Consider the following 21,198-nt stretch of genomic DNA (forward strand, 5'->3'; position numbering starts at 1 on the left):
GGTGGCTGGGAGCTCTGGGGCACCCCGGCCACCCATGGTGGCTCCAGGAGCGCCACCAGCTTTTCTGCCGTCCTAGGCGGCAGAAGGTCCCGCCCCGAAATGCCGCCCCCCACAGAGGTGGCGGAAGGTCCCGCCACCGAAATACCGCAGCGGTCGCCACCCCCCAAATTGTAGTGCCCTAGGCAACCGCCTAGGTCACCTAATGGGTTGCGCCGGCCCTGGGTGGCTCCCAGCTCTGGGGCACCCCCGCTGCCCGTGGCACCTAGGAGCTCCTGGGGCATGCCCCCCGCTTGCTGCGGCTAGGAGCTCGGGGTCCCCGCAGTTCCCAGCCACCACCGGTGGCGGGGGGACCCTGCAGCTCCCAGATACCATGGGCTCAAGTCACAGAAGTCTCTGGAAGTCACGGATTCCATGACCTCCCTGACAAAATTGTAGCTCTAGGAATTGGGCACATTTTCAAAAGTGCCTAAGTGACTCAGAAGCCTTAATCCAATGGGAGTATGCTTAACCCAAGCAAAGAGACTGACAACGACAGGCTCCTAATTGTAAAGAACAACTGGCTGAAGCTGAACTCAAGCAGCATAGAGGTGATGCTGGTGGCCAGAGGAAAGCATTTTGAAGAGTTCACAGTCATGGTCTATTCTCCTCTGATTAAAGATACACACCACAACTGACAACTGAATCTGTAGCTTTGGAGCATTCTTGGAAGCCTTACTGACGCTAAACCCTCACATAGCAGCATCTGCAAGTAACTCTTTCTATCCTCTCCGGTTGGTCAGCAGATTTCATCCCATCCTCCTGGACAATGACATGACCTCTGTTATTTACAGCACTGTCGCATCTTGGTTGGACTTCAGTAATGAGATAAACCTGGGCAGGAAGGCTTCAGCACTTAAACTCTAACTACAAAATGTACAGAATGCTATAGTGCATCTCCTCAGCAACACAGGCTACTATAAGCACATTACCCTGCACTCTCGACACAGGCTTATCATAGAATTTCAAATCATGATTAAGTTCTTGGTGCTTATGTTCAACGTGCACCATGGGCTGGGCCCAAGATATCTAAAAAGACCCCAAAGCTCTGGGATAAGGACCGTGGCTGATAACTCTGCTCCTCTGTTACAATGGAACTCTCTCTACAATAAGGGTAAAGCTCTTCTGTGTGGGAGATAGAACTTTCTTGGAGACCAGTTCAAGACACTGGAATGAACTCTACCAGGAACTAAGGGCCATCACAAACCTCACCACCTTCTGCTCCAAGTGCAAGGTATACTTCTTTGACCTTGCCTTTTCAAACAAAGGGTTACTTATAGCAAAAGGTATATTTAAAAAAAAAAAACTGAACAAAACATGAAAACCTACCAAAACAAGACATTCGACTGCGCATGCTTCTCCCCCTGGGGAGAGGATGACAGAACAAACACCTTATAATAGATTTTATTCACATTGCTTAGTGCACCACTGGAAGGTGTTCAGATACTATGGTGATGAGTGTGGTATAAGAACCCATACAGAATAGAAGTATCCCAACCTGTCTTCAGCAGGAAGGATGTTGGTTGAAATGCAAGGCTCAAATAAGTGGGAAAGTAAAGTGGAACAAAATTAGAAATCCACAGAGTTCAACAAGATGCAAGTATTTTCAAAATTATACTGGCTTTCTTTTTATCACAAAGGGGAAAAAAATCAACCCCCTACTTTTTATCACAGTAATCGGAGCTCTATTAGACAATCAAAACAATATGATGTTATGAATGGTTGAAAATTACCTACTTCTTTATGTATTGTACTTATATTAATTGAAATAGTTCTTGTTTCAGTCATTAGGTATTGTTTTCACACTTGGGCTCCTGAAGACTACATACTAGCTGCCTTGAATAGAACGTATTGAAAATCTGTTTACATTGGCTGAAGAGGAATACAGGAGTTATGTCTCTGCAACAGCTTTCTCTAATTTTTTTTTGTCATTGCAGAACACAGACCCATTTAACTTAGTCTTACAAATTATATTCACACTTTTGCCCAGAGTGAATAAATTATCTTGACAAGCGAGTACAATATCATTAATTGTTTCCTGAGGATGACCATGGCAAGGGTGGTCATATTGATTATATATATACACAAGAATTTAAGATCAAGAAAAGTTGTCACAAAAAGTGACAGTTCCACAAAGCCTAAATCTGGAAGTGCCTAAATCCCTTTTGAAAATGAGATTTATGCACAGCAACACCTAAATACCTTTGAAAATTTGGGACGGAGAGATTAAGGTCAAAAGTGTCCACTGATTTTGATTGCCCAGTCTGAGATGCCTAGGGCATGATTTTTCAAAGTACTCTGCGTTCAAAGCACAGCTCCCGTTGACTTAAGTTGCAGCTGTGAGTGCATAGCACTTCTGCAAATCAGATCAGAGTCTCAAGCTGGGAATCCTAAAAATGAGGAATAGACAATTCCTGTTACCACCTGTGAAAAGTTTCATTTTCAGTGACATGCCCAGCTTCACATAGGAACTCTGTGAGGACACAGAACAAATCTCCTTGGCAGCATTCAACTGGCCTTAACCATGAGACTATCCTTTCTCTTTCTCTTAAGTAATTAATTGGCCTCTCAGAGTTGGTAAGACAACTCCCACCTGTTCATGCTCTCTGTATGTGTGTATAAATATCTCCTCAATATATGTTTCACTCTATATGCATCCGAAGAAGTGGGTTGTAGCCTACGAAAGCTTATGCTCTAATAAATTTGTTAGTCTCTAAGGTGCCACAAGTACTCCTGTTCTTTTTGCGGATACAGACTAACACGGCTGCTACTCTGAAACCTTTCTCTTTCTGCAATCCTCTGCTGTCTCTCTCACTACACATCTTCCAACTTCTGCAGCAAATGAGGAAGGGTCCTACTGACAACAGACTCCTTCAGTACAGAATCCTGATTCATCCCCAGAGCAAGTTCATCGTGTACACTGAATGAGGTAGGGCTGTGGAAAAAATATTATGTAATCATGTAATTAAAGACTGTATCATAATGTGTACACACAAGGGTGCCCAATTAATGTTATACAGGCAAAAAAAAACCCAGAAATTCCATCATGTGACATCATATTGACACCCACATGGGTGCTCAGCATTTTTGGAATCTTTAGATGCATGACACAGACCTCTGCCACTTGAGCTAATGGAGTAACTGAGCCATAGTAAGCTGTCACCATCTATGTGGACCAGGACTAGAGGGGGATGAGAGACACACTTTGCCAATGGGTTTCACAGACATTTGCTGACAGCAGAAGAATTGCAGAAATTAAGAATCATGTGTTCCATTCCAGACTCTGGAAAGGAGTGTGCTCTGCTGGTCACAGACCCTTCTGCTCTATTCCCTCCAACCTGTCTTTGTCCCAGTCCTGTCTCTTCCTCACCCCTTCCTCTTTCACTCAGGGCTTGTCTTCACTACCCGCCGATCCGGCGGGTAGCAATCGGTCTATCGGGGATCGACTTACCGCGTCTAGTGAAGACGCGATAAAATCGATCCCTGATGGCTCTACCGTCGACTCCGGAAATCCACCGCGGCAAGAGGCGGTAGCGGAGTCGACGGCGGCGCGGCAGCGGTCGACTTGCCGCCGTCCTCACAGCCAGGTAAGTCGACCTAAAATACGCCACTTCAGCTACGCTATTCACGTAGCTGAAGTTGCGTATCTTAGGTCGACCCCCCGCTGTAGTGTAGACCTAGCCTCAGTCCCATTCTCGTGGTCTACCCAATCCCAGTCTCCACTCCTCAGATTTTCTCATCCCAGTCCAAGTCTCCTTGGCTAGCCAATCCTAGTTCTCTCTTCCTCCTTGTCCCCCATCTCCTTGCCTAGTTAGTACCAGTTCTCCCTTCTTGGCTCCTCATCCACTCTGATCTCTCTCTCCTCACTCCCACTGGTTCCCAGTCCCAGCTCCCTCCTCATGCTTCTTATCCTAACTCAGTCTCCACCCCCACCTCCTTCTTGGCTCCTTGCCTGTCTCAGTGCTCCCCCTGCAAACTGGCTTCTTGTCAGGTCTGTCCCCTTCCTCCCTGCCTCCATTTACCTTCAGCTGTTTCCCAGTCCAAGTCTCACCTCTTCCCCCAGGTCCTCATCCAGTCTCACAGTATTCCACCCACCAGTGGCTCTCAGTCCCTCTCCCATTTCCCTCCTTGGTTACCAAACCCAATTTATTGGGCCAATCACTCCTAGCCTCCCCATCCCTCATCTCCCCTGACCAAATAATTCAAAGCATTCCCTTTCCTTAGTTCCAGTCTCTTTGCATAGCCAGTCCCAGCCTCCCCTCTCACCGTGGCTCCCAGTCCCAGTTTCTCTCCCCAAACACAGTTCTAGTCACAGCAGGCTCCTCCTCATCCCCAACTTCTGCTTTCCCTCTCCCTGGTCCAGCTCTTGTCCCCTCTGCATTCGAATTAGACACCCTCCTCATCCATGCTGCCTGGGCACCAGCAAGGGTGGGGGGCACTGAAAGTACAGGAGAGACAGGGTTCCTGCTCTCAGTTCTGATGCCTGGTTCTGTCCCAGTCTGTAAGAGTCAGCACCAGCAATTACAGGGAACTTCTTTCTGGACCCCATAACTCTGCATTGAAGCATGCTCAATTCTTCCTCTATTGGGGATGGCACATTCTCATCCTGTTCACATGTAGGAGCTGTAAGGGGATGGAGCATGCTCAGTGTGGACAGACTCTTCAGAAATTTTAGTTGCTAAACTTTAAGAAGTCTCTATTATTCATGTGAGAACTGTAATGTTTCAAAGACATAACTTGAACATATTTGGATAGATTTTCACAGGAACAGCTAACAGCATATCCCTGATGCAAAGGGCACCCTGCCAAATTTCAAGTCCTTGTTCCAAAGCATAGTGGCACTAGAGTGTCTCAAAGGAAAGGTCACCAGATTTTTTTTAACATTGCCAAACAATATATATTTTTTCCTAACCTCACTCTCAGAAATAGTTGAACCATTTTGGCTAAAATTTTCACACACATCCCCCAAAAGTCAGCCTGTGCCAGACAGCTGGCATTGAAAACAGGATCTTAAAATGGGCAGTGTCGGGAAACCATAAAATGACACCAACTCTGCCTGTAACACAAACACTTATGTGCGCGCGTGCACACACACACACACACAGTTATACCCATGGGTCTGATACAAAGCCCACTGAATTCAAAAGAAAGGATCTCATTTAATTATTAGGGCGCTACATCTGGCCCTTATATGCATTCTATTATACATTATAAATAGCAAAATTATTGAAAAATTTAATGTTAGGAATGAGTGAGAAAGTGCATAAAAGACACAATAACAATGAATAAATAATAACAATGTAATAAATATATTAAACACAGAAAAAAGGAACCTTTTCAAAAAAATGTTTTGTTTTTTTTCTTCCAACAAGCAGTCACAGAAACATTCTATGGCAGGGGTGGCCAACCTGAGCCTGAGAAGGAGCCAAAATTTACCAATGTACATTGCCGAAGAGCCACAGTAATAAGTCAGCACCCCCACTACAGCTCCCCTCCCAGCACCTCCTGCCCACCAGCAGCCCCGCCGATCAGCGTCTCCCCCTCCTTCCCCCTCCCGATCAGCTGTTTCATGGCGTGCAGGAGGCTTTGGGGACAAGGGAGAGGAGCGAGGGCATCCAAGGCTCAGGGGAGGGGGCGGGAAGGTGTGGAGTGAAGGCAGGGCCTGTGGCAGAGCCAGGGGTTGAGCAGTGAGCAGCCCCTGCACACTGGAAAGTTGGTGCCTGTAGCTCCAGCCCCGGAATCGCATATTAACTTCTGAAGAGCCACATGTGGCTCCGGAGCCACAGGCTGGCCACCCCTGGTCTATGGAAAGAGAGTGTTCCTCCTCAAATAGTTTAATGAAGTATTGGGGCAAGCTGCAGGTGGTCCTCTATACACCTTTTTATTTATATCTCTTCAGTGACAACTAGTAAAAACTGGGAAATATCTTTATCCAGGTATAGGAAACGAAAATTCTTTCTACTTTTCTTTTAACAGCTCTATAGCTGAATAACTGGGTGTTAAAAGATTATAACTGGCATTGAAATAGCCCTCAGTGAAAGAAGTACCAATTCAGAGAAACTGATTTTGATTTGATTGAGTTTTGTTAATATTAATATTTCTGAAAATCTTGGCTAAAATCTCATGACCGAATCTCTTTCCAAATCCTGCTGCAGAGAGAGAGGAGAAAGAAAAAGTATGCTGAGCATATTACTTATGCTAGTTCAAAGTAGATCAACAGCTTCTTCTGATTCTTATTCTGTTTCTAAATGAGATGTGAAGTGTTTGGGAAACCAAAGAACAATTTTCAGGTTTTTCATTAAAGTGATTAGAGACACAGTAAAGGAAACATGAATAGCAGGAGTTCTTATTCCACTGAGTAGATTCAGCAGAAGCTGCTTAGGCCTCAAAGTTCAGTGAACTATAATAAACATACAGCTTCTTGGTAGTTTTCTTTCTTAACCTTGGTTTCAGGAGATTGGTGTGTAGAATTTAGTAAGCTGGATTGGCGACAGTTTTTTATCTGCAAATTATTTTCATTCTCAGTTCAGCCAATTCATAGACACAGTCATATGAAAATAGGCTAGAAGTCTTGTTCTTCATGTTTCTTCTTCTACAGGCTAAAGAAAAATTAATATGCATCTTTGAAGAGGCATTCTCAACCAGAAAAGCTGCCAATGTGAATTTCTGCAGTTTCCATTAAAAACGTACTAGTCCATAGGATAGTAAAACATTCTTAGTCCCCTACCAACTCTATTTGCACATACTATCCAACTGGAACCTACCCTGCAGGAGAGCATAACTGTACCTGGTGTCCAAATAGCTGGAGAAATCCCAACACCAGGGAGCCCTCATTATTGTTGCAAGGCATCACTTAAATATAAAAATACGTTTTCATAGGGATTTCAGGACCCTCTGAAGGACTAAGCCCCTCTCAATTCTCCATTCTTTCCTGTCTCTCTGTAGGCCACTTCAGAGAACCTACTCATCTGGATCAGTGGAAGAGAAACACAAAAAACAATAGGCCCAACCTTCAGCTGTGCTGAGCTCACATTTGACACAGCTGTGCAGTAAGAAAAGGTTATTCTAAACCACCTTTCTGTCTCCTGTGATCCTGGGACTGGGTGGTGGCCAGACCAACCCCTGGCACAAATGAGGGCAACTAAAGGCTCTAACCTGCACCAGCTTGAATCTATCAACTATTTTCCAATCATAGGGTAAATAGGATTAGCCAGGTCATAAGTATCTACTATGAGCAAAATTGCAAGGGAGAATAGGGGCATAAGCACATTCCCAATGCCCTGTCTGGATCATGACTTTGGGTAGGGGAAACACAGCTCCACGGGGCAACTACTCCCCTCAAGAGCAAGTGGGTAAGGTGGGGGCAGAGAGGGCAGAGCCTTAGATGAGCCCCACCCAAAGCATTTGTTGGTGAAGCTGAGTGTGCGAGGGGAACTCTGCTATTCCCAGAGGAGTGCTATAGCAAATACTCGCTTTCCAGGAAGAAGGGGGAGCTCTGTGAATAATAAATCCTTCCCAGGCCTCATCCTGCTGTGGTGCAGCTGTGCACCACCCTCTTGCAAAAGGGTATTAGCGATGTCTCAACACAACCTTATGGAAATAGCTCTGCAGCATCAAGGTCTGTGGTTGTGACATGTCTACTGTTCCCCCCAAATGACTTTAGTTACTTCCTTAATCAAATTGCTCAGGATCCTTGCTGTTGGTTGCTTTGTAATTGACATAACATCTGGTGTATAGGAATTTCTTTTTTTTTCTTCTTGTTAAACAATCATCACAGTATTCCCGCACACTCCCAAAACAGTGCATTTACTACAGAGGTGCAGGAGCAGCAGGCAGTTTGGATTGCATAAGTAGCTAGAAGTAGGGTTGATTTCATAGCAGAGACTTACAAAAACAGAAAATTGTCCAGAACTTCTATCCATACTCTGTTAGGTCACCTCTCCTGGGATATAAGAGGCTGTAGGGGTGTATTTTGTTGACCTATGTAGTGTACTAGTCAAAATGGTTACTGGAATTTGAAGATTTCAGAAACCCTTGATATTAAGTGAATTATACTGAAGCAATCATTTCCCTGAAATTTAAAGTTTACTTATTAATTATTAGTTTGGGAAACAAAGTTCTATTTATATATTGTACATCATTTTCTGTTGGCAGTCTCACAGCTGACTCTTTAGAATAATATAGAGGCTTTATGAACATGGAGTCTCATGCCCTTGCTTTAAATTGTTTTTTGGATGAATGATAAATAGTCCCCAATGGAAGGTACTTGAGACATCTTGCACTATTATGTCAGTTCACCAAGTTATAGAAGACAAACTGACATTAGCTGATAATTCAGCTAATGTTTAGGTTAGTATTAGCTAGAACTATTTACTCTGATTACAGATGACAAAGGCTAATGAAAATATATCGGTTTTATGTCAACATTCAATATATTGTAGTAAATCCAGAGAACCAATTGTACTATTATATATGCAATATCATTTAACAATTCATCTAAGCAGTAATTTGATTAAAATATAATTCATTCCTAAGGCTCAAATACTAAAATGTTGATACCATTGGCACAAATCCTGGTGTTAAGCATCATTTTGAAACTGTAATAAAAAAAACAATCATTCTTTTATTACAAAATTACTTACTGGGATTGCTAAACTAAATGAACCTAGATGCCTTAATTCTGGCATAAAAAGCATTATATAACATTTACCATGTACACAATGTATAATAGCCAAAAAATATGGTAGCCAGAGCCAAATTAGAGAATTTCTCACAATGAATATATCAGTACAATGAACTGAAACAACGTATTAGAAACAATGATAAAACTACCATGAAATGTTCATTTTCATGTAACATTACTTTTACATTTTAAGCATAAATAGTAACAGGAAATACTAAACTTACTTGTGATGTCTGCAGTTGTGTTGCGAAACATCACCATAACCATTTTTGCAGTAGCACCTAGGTGCCCCAGTCAATGACCAGGAACTCATCATGCTAGGGGCTGTACAAACACAGAACAAAGGCCCCAAAAGAGCTTACAATCTAAGTATAAGACAAGAGATAACAGATAGATGCAGACAGAGATGGCGGAGTAGAAGGAAACAATGAGACCAGTATCGATCAGCATCATAGTCATCTCAGCACACCAGGTGCCTGATCATTGTCAAGTTTTTGCAGGCATCACACCGACTGAGTGGGTTTTAAGGAGGGATCTGAAGACCACTGCTGTAGGTCACAAGTTTGGAATGTTGATGGACAATGGCAACATAATACTGCAAGTGAGGTAGAGACCTAATGTCTATTCATATCTTGTTTATCTCCATACTCAGAGACACTACACTGCTCTAACTATAAATAAGACCTTCTGTTAGACCATAAATACCTCTAAGATGACTGCACGATTAAAGTATGTATGAAAACCAAATGTACTTTCAAAATCAGGGATGTTTAGGTTATCACCATGGTGCTGCTCAGATTAATGGAACTACACATAAACTAGTTGCTTCCCGTTACTGCATCCTGATCTTCGTTTTTTCCAATGTGAACATACTCCTTATTTTTTTGTGAATGTACATACATTCCGCACAGTTTTGGATGCTTGGTGACAAAATGCAAGGGTGTACGTGGTGAACCATGTAACCTACCTACCAAATTCGTTATCAATCTCTTGAGTGTTTTTGCAATTCAGGAAAATGACTTCTAATTCACAAGTTATTGCACAGAGACAAAGAAAGTTGAACAGATACACACAGGTAGAAAGTGAATTTTCATAATCATGTCCCTACATTCCATAGCTTATTTTTGATTAAAGGACATGTTAGACTCAATTTCTCGTCTTTGTAAAAACAACGGAAAGGAACTATTTTCCCGTTTTTTTTTTTGAAAAATGTAGGAGGAGGGTCCAATACTATTTTGTTTCAGATCAAAAACCAATGTATGATGCGTCAAGCCTAGAGAATTTAAGTCTAATCTTTTGATAAGTCAAATGATCAATGGTTCCAATCTCATTTACTATGTACTCAATTTCTGTAAAATAGCTTTAAACTGCAAGATTATTCCACAAAATTAATCAGTGCCATTATGGGATCAGCCATTTTTCCCTTTGTAAACACTCCAAACACTTGTAAACACTTGTACAGTTTTGATAGAATAATAGCAACTGTTTCATTCTACTTTCATCCCAGATAGCAGAATGGACTATCACATTACAGGAACAACAAGGAGTCCGGTGGCACCTTAAAGACTAACAGATTTATTTGGGCATAAGCTTTCTGGGTAAAAAACCCACTTCTTCAGATGCCTGGCCCACGAAAACTTATGCCCAAATAAATCTGTTAGTCTTTAAGGTGCCACCGGACTCCTTGTTGTTTTTGTGGATACAGACTAACACGGCTACCTCCTGATATTTGACACATTACAGGAGTAACTCCTGTAATTAACCACTGAAAATCTCATTTTCTGCAGGACAAAACTTACAACTACTCATGGACCTATTGTTTACTCATGTAACTAACAGACTAAAAACTCTACCCTATAAATTATTTTTGCTTTTCTAGGCATTAAATCATTGAATTATCCTCCCTTCCTTGGTACTTTTATATACTTTCTGGGCTGTATTTTCAAAAGGACCTATCATTTGTGCAAGTGCAGATCAGGTAATGGTATAGCTTTCAGACTGATGAATGCAAATGCCCATTTGCACACTCAAGAACCACATCCTCATTTAATGTGAGTACAGCTCCATTTACACCAGTTGAAGATCTTTCCATGAAGGTGAGTTCAGCACATTCATAGAAGACAGACCTCTTTGAAAATTCGGCTCATATGACCCAATTAATGACAGGTATAGTTCCACTAATGTAATTTGGCCTGTGATGTTTAGTTTCTCTTTCTTGGTGGACATATGTTAAAATTGTGGTTACATTCTGAAAAGTGACACTAAAATAGCATTATGAAATTGCATGTTTATCAACTCAATTATTCCTAATCATATTTACTCAGTTTACATGTAAACACACCATTTTCTAATTTCCAGCTCTACTCATTCAACCAGAGATCTGAAAGTCAAGTTCTGATCTCTCTCATACATCATCACCAGTAATAAAGACTCTATAACTGAAATACAGTAATAATTCCATTAATATCAAACCACAGCTTTGCCAGAAGGAGTAAAAACTTATTTTTGTCAGAAAAGCAAGCAGTTATGACTCAGGATGCACTCAAGGAGCAGCTCTGTTGAATATGAAAGCACATTCTGGGACTATTTCTCTCCCCATGTAGTAATCCCTCCCAATAAACAACCTCACTATAAATGGAGGCTCACTGTATCTGAAATGGGATTGCAATTTGTTTCAGTGCATTGTAATCTAGATGGGGGGGCTCATTCTATTTAGCTGTTTTAGTGAAATTCTACTATAGAATGCTATTATAAAACTGTTAACTTTAAATTAGTTTGGGCATATACTGTTATGTGTAACTCCTCAATTGCAAGTATAATAGCAAGGGTTTATAAGGAACTCCTTGTTGTTTGTGAGTAAACTCTGGTCCCACAATAGTATTGCTATACAGGGTCCTAGCTGTTCTTCTTATGGATTATTTACAAAGTGATTTCTGACGAATGAGTTCTCTAAAGCATGGACATAGAGAAAACAGATGTTTCCATGAAGGGTTATTTGTTTATTCATTGAAGGTTGCATACAAATGATTTTGTGAGAGATGTAAACAGAAGGTTCATATTCTGTTTGGTAAGAATATAAAAATGGGAAGTGGAATAATAAATCATATCTTAAATGTGGAGAAAATAATACCAAATAGTCTGTCAAATTATTGGCAAGTCTCTATTCATTTTAAAAAGTTTACTACTGTACATGACTATATTTATAAACTGACTGTATTATAAATGAATGTTTGACTTTTTCTATTTCAATATGAAAATACAAATGACTACAAAAAATCATGCTTCAAAGAATGTTTCCAGAACGTAGTTTTCAACTAAAATAACAGGATTTGTTTCAATTTAATTGAAAGTATCCTATCAGTCAACAGTGTGTCCATCTATATCCAGAATCAAAATACTAAATGCTAATTATAATCTGTAAAGGGAACTACATACCTTTCAGTTTGTCAAAATGCAACTGCATTATCAGATTCATCTGTCATGACTATGTTACTGACAAGTTAAAGGTACTTGAGGACACACACACATTGCTGCTGCAGCTTGGAGCTGAGCTGCAATAATACTTCAATGAAATATCGTCTTTCCAGAAGTGACACTTACACCCCTCCTCCATAGTCCCTGGAGACCAAGAATGCTTCGGTCTACTGGCTTAACAACCACAAAATACGCACTGCAATGATATTTTTCCAAGCTGCACCTCCAGATCACATCTCTTCTGAATAACTGACATCAGACCATGATTTTAACCCATTACGTTCTAAATCATTAGGAATTTATTTGAATAAAAATTGGAAAATGTTGCTTACTAAGATGTTTTAGTAAGGAATTTGTAGAAGAATATAATTACTTGAACTAACATAGGTAATACTATAGATGAAAAAAATCTTAAAGTGATGGTTTATTGCTTATGCATTTACATGCAGGGTTTGTTATAACCAAACAATTTACAGTTTTAAACCCTTCTGAGCTTACACAACAGCACACATGCTAAGATGGCCTGTAAGATGATTCTAAACCCTGAGCAAGTGGTCAACTATCGGGGTGATACTCAATGCAGAACTGTCAGAATCTGACTGCCTCTTGGTGGAGCATCCTGGAGTGTGCTCCCCCCTGCCTGTTCGCATAATACATTGCAATGCTATTGTCAGTATGTGAAGCACTGAGCCCCTGATATGGTCCAGAAAAGTGTGACATGCATTGTAGATGGCAACCGAAGCTCCAGCATGTTGATATGCAGTGAGGACTCCTGCTCCAATCACAGACCTTGAACTTTCAATGACCCCAGCTGTGCTCCCACAACGGACCCGGTTGGGAAGGGATGGACAAAGGGAACGCCCTGACAAACGTTCTCCAGAAGCATCCACCACTGCGAGGAGTCCAGGACCAGTGGAGGGAGGGAGACTAATCTGTCCAAGGAGTGAAGAGTCGATGTTAAACTGTCCCAAGCCACATTTGAAGGGGCGAAGGTGCAACCTTGAAAACTGGACTACCTGTGTGCAAGCAGACATGTGGCCCAAGAGTCGCAGGCACATTCAAACTGTCGTGGAAGGCTGTGACTGCAGATTGAGGCAAAGGTGGCGAATTGCCTGAAAATGGTCAGCTGACAAAAATGCTCTGGAACTCATAGACTATTAGGGCCCCAATGAACTCGATTTTCTCAGTGGGAACCAAACCAGACTTTCCAGTGTTTAGGATGAGACCCAGACAATCAAGCAAGTGCAGTGTAGTGCTGACACAAGAAAGGACTTCTTCTCTGTACCTGCTCTCAGTAACCAGTCATCCAGAAACAGGAAGATGTGGATTCCTTTCTTCCTGAGGTATGATGTCACCACAACTGTGCATCTGGTAAAAACCCAAGGGGCAGAAGAAAGGCCGAAGGGAAGCACCATATACTGAAAATGACACTCTGCTATGACAAACTGAAGGAATTTACTGTAGCTCAGCAAAATCACCACATGCAAGTAGGCATCCTGAAGATCCAGAACAGCAAGCCATTCATCCTGAAACAACACGGGGAGGATACACAATAGAGTGACCATTCGGAACCTCATGTATCTGATTTATTTGTTGAGGCCATGAAGGTCAAGAATGAGTCTTACCCCTTCCTTGGATTTGGGCACCGGAAAGTACTTGGAACAGAAACCCTGACTCTGGTGTTCCACTAGAACCTCCTCCATTGATCCCAAACCCAGTAATGAGCGAATTTGCTCAAGGAGTAATATCATGTGAGAGGGGTCCCTGAAAAGAGACAGGGAGGGATGGAAAGAAACTGGATAGCATAGCTGAATCTGATGGTGCTTAGGACCCAGCTGTTGGTGGTGATCGAGCCCCAAGCATCGTGAAAACAAGCCAGCCTGCTCCCAAACAGGGGTAATGGGGAGAAGGGAATGACAATTAGAACACTACTCTGGACCACAGAGTCAACATGGGTGCTTGGGGGGGGGGTGCCGGGGGAAGGCATGTGACTGGCCAAACCCTGGATCCAAATGCCAAAGTATCCGTGATATCCACACGGACTGCAACAAAGTCTTAGCCACCAAGCAGCCTTCTGTGATAAATGCTCAAAATTCTTTGCTCAACGCTTCAGGCTGCTGGTCTGCAAACTTAGACATAGCTGTCTAGTTCACGAAGTCGTATTTGGACAGCAATGCCTACTCGATAGCAATGTGCATGTGCATGGAAGAGGAGGTGTAAATATTCCTACCCATCAGGTCCATCTAAGTGCCCATGCGACCTAGAGCGGCCTCGATCGGTCTTATGAAACCTTTTCCTGGGCACACTTGATGGGGAGCAACTCCTCCATCTCTTCGGAGAGGCACCAACTCCAGAGTGTGAAACGGCAGTGCTCTCAGAATTCAAGGGCAATGCAGACCCCCTGGCCTGTTCAAGCAGGTGCTGCTTTAGGCGAAGATCCCTCACCACCTGAGTCCATTTTGTGAACAATTTGCAAATCGAACACTGCTCCTTGACATGGGCTTTGCCTAAGCACAGCAAGCACTGTGTGTGGGGATTGTTGTTGGGGATCACTCCCCCACACAACGGACAATGTTTAATCCCTGGTCAGGGCAGCACCAGGGAAATACTTAAACTAAAGCTAACACTCAATCTAACAAACACTATATTTAAGGGTACTAATTAACTATATACAAGTAGAAAAAGTCACTAAGAACTAGAGAGGTGGTGAGGTTAGAAAACACACAGAGCTCTGACTCTGGTAAACAGCTCTGAGACAGTAAGAAGGAACTGGGGGGGGGGGGGATTTGAGGCAGCTTCACCTCATATAGCCAGGGAGGGGCTATGAGCACGAGACGTCATATGGGTATTGCTAGGCAAAATTCTCCAGCTCCAGTATGTTGGGTGCACCTAAGTGGAATACACAGATTCATCTACTCGAACAAGACACCTTCACTGCACAAGTGTGGCACTGATGGCCAGTAGTTAACTAAAATATTGTTTTTATGAAGTTTTTATGTTTATCTTTATGTCTAACATAGCAGTTAAACATCACTAAAATGTTTTCATTATAGTTATTTAACACAAAGTAATTATCTTAACTGGCCTGACACTAGCAGGAGAACAATGTGATACCACGTGGGATATCAGCATTCAACACAGATCTCAATCCTTCACTTATGGAACAACAGAAACTAGGTAAGTTGCGGAAAAGGTGGGCTCACCCCTTAGAAGATGTGGATGCATTGTAGCTCTTGAGCTGTCCGTAATCTAGTGGACTGATTGTCTGAAATAAGCCACCTCTATCTCCAACATGTTCCAGCTGGAATATTGGTCACATATAGCATAGGTATTTGGAAGATACAGGGAATACAATTAGGAAATAAAATAAATGTGGTCATTAAATTGAAAGTATCATGAACTATATTTCAGACACAAGTTATTAAAGAACAATACGATTACAAGAGACCAGAATGGATTTATAATATTTTGACGTTCCCAATCCCACCAAGTGCTGAGAGCATACAGCAACTAATGAAGTCAGTGGATTTGAGGTTTCTCTGGCAGGAGAATCTTAATTCCCCAGAGGTTCTGGCCCCAACTCCCTAAATCAGGGAACTACCAGGATACAGTATATGATTAAAACAAAACACAATGACCATAAAATTAAATACTGAGGGGATGACAAGATAAATAAGACTTGTAATTCTAAACACTTCTCTTACTCTGGCAATTAGTACAGGGTTGGTGCCTCTGATAATCATTTGAGAGAAAAGAAACTCTCTGTTAGTGGCTATAATATGCTATTTATTATAAATCCCCCAAAATATGTGCATGGACTGACGTATCAGAGTTCTCAACTTTACCTACCAGCAAAATAGTTAGTTCCCAAAGTGACATGTATAAAGGGTATAAAACCCGAGAGTGGCAATCTGTAGAGGATACCTCTCCTTGGAGAGCTAATTATTGTATATCCCCATTGTTATGTTAAATATATCCCAATTATAATTAGGTCTTAAGTATTTTACGGTGAATATGCTTTTAAATCTCTTAAACTTGAACGTAGATTTTAAGGCCCAAAACTTTAAAACTGCATGCGTACTTTTTGCATACGCAACTTAATTATTATTAATTATTATTATTATCCATTACTATTCACAATGAGCTAGGTACAGTACAACATAAAAAAGGTGCAGTCCTCGCTCTGGAGAGCTTACATTGTTTAGAAGATATTTTAAGTATCTGGGAGAAACTTCTCATATTTACACATTAACTTTAATGCTGTACTGCTTTTACAGTTCTTTCTACGGTACACCAAGACAATGCATAGTGGCACCTGTGGAAAGAGCAATCTGGGGTAGGAGCCATTCCTCTGAGGCTATGTCTACCGGTGATTCTCCTGCTCGTGTACACATACTCACGCTAGCTCTCATTGAGCTAGTATGACTATAAATAGCTGTGTAGTCACGGTAGCATGAGGAGTGGCTGCAGAGGCACAGCTGAGTACACACCCACCAGTTTCTGCTATTTATACTCGCACTAGCTTAATGACAGCTAGCATAAGTATCTGTATATAAGCAAGGGAATCACACCCCTAGCTCGTAGTGTAGACCACAGCCTAAAAGTTGGCTCCTTCTTGCTCCAAGGCCCATGCCAGTGGCAGATAACTTCCCCCACCACGCAAATGCTACTCTGCAGGTCTACACAGTTGGGGAGATGGAATCAAGGCTCCACTCACTCCCTACCCACTTATGTGGAGGGAAGTAGCAGACCCACAGAGCCTGCTTTCCACCTGGCCCTGCTCTGGACTCAAACCAAAAATGTGGGTAGCTTATGCAGGGAAAAGGGGGGCATTAAAAGTAAAACCAAAAAAATCTGATAATTATGCACATTCCCAGTATTACCTACATTATACATCTGTAGAGATGCATATATACACTCGCACACGCACATGTGCACATATATGGTTGGCTCTGGCCTTGATGATGCTCTTAGCTGCTTCTGGACAGTTTGAAAATACATTACTGGCTTAGATTCGTTAACACCCCCTACATCAGTGGAGAACAGGCATAGTACTGCAGAGCTCCACCACAGACTCTTCCTGCTCGTGACACACTGAGTAGTACAAATGAGTTGGATCTCATAAAACAGTCCAACCCTATACGCATATCTGTACATAATGTTTGTTGTATATTACACGAAAAGCTGCATTAAAACAACATTATTAAGGTTGCAAAGTCAAGCACTAGAAAGTTAGGAATGTCAGAAGGTTACTTGTGCAACCTCAAGCTGCCCCCCTTTTGCGTATGCATTATGATATAGTCTTTAATTCCATGATCACATGCTATTTCTTCCACACGACCCTGCCTCATTCAGTGCACAGGATGGATGATGCTTACTTAATAGGCAGCTATTCAATGTTTTCTTTTATTCCCATTGTTCAAAGTGTGGCCCCATGCCTTATTTACTGCACACTATTCAAACTTTACTCTGAAGACAGAATTATTATTTTCCCCATGGGCTTTTCTATAGTGCTTATCACTACTGTATCTGATACTTTGCAAACATGTATTCATTTATCTTCTCAACACTCCTGTGAGGTGAGAGAGGTATTATCTCCATTTTACAGTGGGAGAAGTGAGGCACAGAGAGATCAACGTCGAAAGTATCCACTGATTTTTCAGATAATTTAGAATTAGATGGCACTTTAAATGTTCAAATCACAGCTCCCATTGACTTCAATTGCACTTGTGAGTGCCCAGCACTTCTGCAAATCAGATTGCAGGTTTTCAAATTGGGCACCCAGAATATGAGGAACACACAATTAGTGAGCACCTGTGAAAAGTCTGGTTCAAGTGACTTGACTAGCATCAGATACAAACTCTGGCTGAGGCAGGGATAGAATCCAATACTCCCGGGCAGCAGTCAACTGCCTTAACTATGAGACCCTCCTTTATTGTTGTACAATTCCCTGTCTCATTCACTACATACCTTCTAACTTCAGCAACAAATGAGTCATGCGTCCTACAGACAACAGCCTTCTTTACTACACGACCCTGATTCATCCCCAGAACAGCTCCATTCTGTGCATTGAATAAGACAGGGATCAAGAGCACAAAAGCAAACTATCTCACAGTGTAGGACAGATAGGAAGTATGGCAAGAGACCACTGTGGCTTAACCAGGAGATCTTCAATTATCTGAAACTCAAAAAAGAGTCCTACAAAAAGTGGAAACTAAGTCAAAGTACGTAGGATGAATATAAACAAACAACATAAGCATGTAGGGAAAAAATTAGAAAGGCCAAGGCACAAAATAGGATTAAACTAACTAGGGACATAAAAGATAAAAAGAAAACATTCTACAAATACATTAGAACCAAGAGGAAGATTAAGGACAGGGTAGGTCCATTACTCAATGAGGGGGAAAAGACAATAACAGAAAATGTGGAAATCGCAGAAGTGCTAAATGACTTTTTTGTTTCGGTTTTCATCAAAAAGGTTAGTAGTGATTGGACGTCTAACAAGCTTCCTCCTCCATGGTGCCTAGGTTGAGTAGGGGTAGGGAGGCAATTGAAAGCACAAGAAAGACAGGCTCCCTGCGCTCATCTACGGTGCCTGACCCCAATCTGGGCCAATGCAGCGGGAAGCAGCCATTACAGGGAAACTATGGCTTCATCCCTGTAGCTCTGGACTAGAGGAAGCACGGATCAGTCACATGTGCAAAAAGGTCAACAACACTAGGACTTGAGGGGACTCAGGCATGATTGGTGAGGGCAAAACCTTCTGACATTTTAGCTGCTGGAATCTAAGTCTCTACTGAGCATGTGTGATTTATGATTTTTCAAAGACTTATAACTTGGTCAGATTTGGTCAGATTTTCACAGGGATGGCAAAAGGAACATCCTTGACACAAAAGACACCTCATGACAAATTTAAAGTCATTTCTACAAAGTATGGTGTAGATCTTCTCAAAGAAAAGGCTACCAGAATTTTTTTAACATTGGCAAAACAACATAGTTTCCCACAGCCTTTTTCTTGGAAACTGCTGAACCATTTTGTCTGTCATTTTCCAAAAACATTCAGCTTGAGGCAGACACCCAGCATGGATAATTAAATGGTTAAACTTTGGCAAAGTTATAAGCAATTGAAAACAGGGTCTTATATAGGAAGTGTTAGGCAACCTTAATAAGGTGGCATTTCCAGCACCAACTTTAATATAAAACAAAATTTACATACTATATAAATATACAATATGTACACACATTTTCATTAAAGATTTATTTGTCAGGAGGAGCTCATTATGTGTATAATATACCACATGGACTAGCAACAATATTCCCTATACATACATTTATATAATCAAGCAAAGGTCAAATAGTGCTGATACCAAGTGTGAGCACACCTGTTTATTTTCTGAAGTAAGTATACTAGATCAAACTTGACTGTCACAGTCAATTTCACCACAGGACAGAATCCAAGTTGGTCCAAAAGGTTGTCAATAAATATGATTGGCACCTAGTTGGAACAAACCACATTTCCAAGTACATTTTGAAAGCTTGCTCCCTTCTTCCATCTTTGATTCACTAAAACTGAGAAATGTATAGGGGTTAATATCTGAAGCCTGGCCCAGCTTTGCGCAATATGTTATCCAGGGGCAAGTAGGGCAAAGGTCATCAATGTGTCATCTTTTTGCTCCCCAATCCTCAGAGTTCCTGAAAAGCAGTTTGGGCCCAAGTTAAACTAAAGGAGCCTCAGAGTTGTTTCAATTTACATTGGCTGGTAATAGTCTCCAATGGGGCATTATATCAGCTAGACATTGCCAAAGCAAACCAGTAATCTGTCTATGCCGTCAGGCATATCTATGTTGTGTTGGAGAGGCTTACAGGGAGTGATGCAGAGGTACAAAAAAGGCTGTAAATAAGTAAAACTGAAAAACTAAAGATTACATTTGTAGAAATGACATTTATATATGATCTCAATATTTTTAATGTCTCAGTAACTTTAGAATTATGTGCTGAATAGCACAGAGATAATCTGGTTAAGAGGGTTATTCAACACACCAAATTTAGAAATTACCTCTTCTCTCCTTCTCCTCCTCTTTTATAGGGCTCCTGAAGTCCAGTCTCATCACTCTCACTGCATGCAGCGCCCACGATGAGACATCATACTCACTATGGAATTAATGACGCGAGACTTTTGATGGGAAACAATACAGCTTTATCTATCTGCTTGTAAGAACCACATCCACACAGTGTCTGAGTGCTGACATGCTTCTGCTTTGAATCTCAAACTGGGAAAGTTGGACAAATTAAGACTCACTTGTACATGAAGATGGCTGAGTGCCAGACATCAAGTTTTCATCCAAGCTGTGTTTTATTAAAGCAGTGAAGGAAAGGCAATATTTGTTAGGATTTTCTTTGAGCAACAGTCAAGAAACAATACTTTTAAAGTCCACCTATCCCATCACTCCTCCTGCTTTGCTTCCATTGCTAGGTTTCCAAATATCTGAAAACTACTCTGAATGTCTGGCTTCTTTGTTCTTCAGGGAGTTCAGTTGTTTTCTCAAAAATTACTGAATTCTGGGGGCAATGCATCTCCAAAAATAATACTAAGTCCCCAAGGGTGGGATATCATGTTTTGTACCAGGGAAAAGATAGCAACACTGGAAGTGTCAGGTAACATTGGTAATTAAGTTCCATAAAAGCAATACTTTATTTAACAGTTTAAATTGCTCCTTCTAACCTATTCTTTTTCCTTCATCAAGGATTATAAAAAGAAAGTACATTTTTGCAATTACCATTTCAGTTTACTTTGTGTATACATACACAGTTACAGCCAAAATTATTAACCCTCCTGCCTAAGCCCCATCATTCTTTTTGGTGGTGTGGGGTGAAGAATTGCTGTTTTTAATTTTCCTGATGAATAATGTCCCCCACTGATCCAATGTAACAGTGTAAGAACTACCATGAAACTAATCAGGAACTCAAACTGTAAACAGCTGTGTATATAGTAAAAATGTAATGAC

At 41.5% G+C, this 21,198-nt stretch overlaps 1 protein-coding gene across 2 annotated transcripts in view; it reads right to left on the reverse strand.

The window, feature by feature from the left end:
• The window catches only part of SSBP2 (single stranded DNA binding protein 2), a 284,138-nt gene that overhangs the window by 72,262 nt on the left and 190,678 nt on the right, over nucleotides 1-21,198 (reverse strand). The gene's annotated exons all lie outside the window — the stretch shown is intronic.

The sequence above is a fragment of the Emys orbicularis genome, chromosome 6 (genome assembly GCF_028017835.1).
Source record: "Emys orbicularis isolate rEmyOrb1 chromosome 6, rEmyOrb1.hap1, whole genome shotgun sequence".
NCBI classification, from domain to species: Eukaryota; Metazoa; Chordata; order Testudines; family Emydidae; genus Emys; species Emys orbicularis.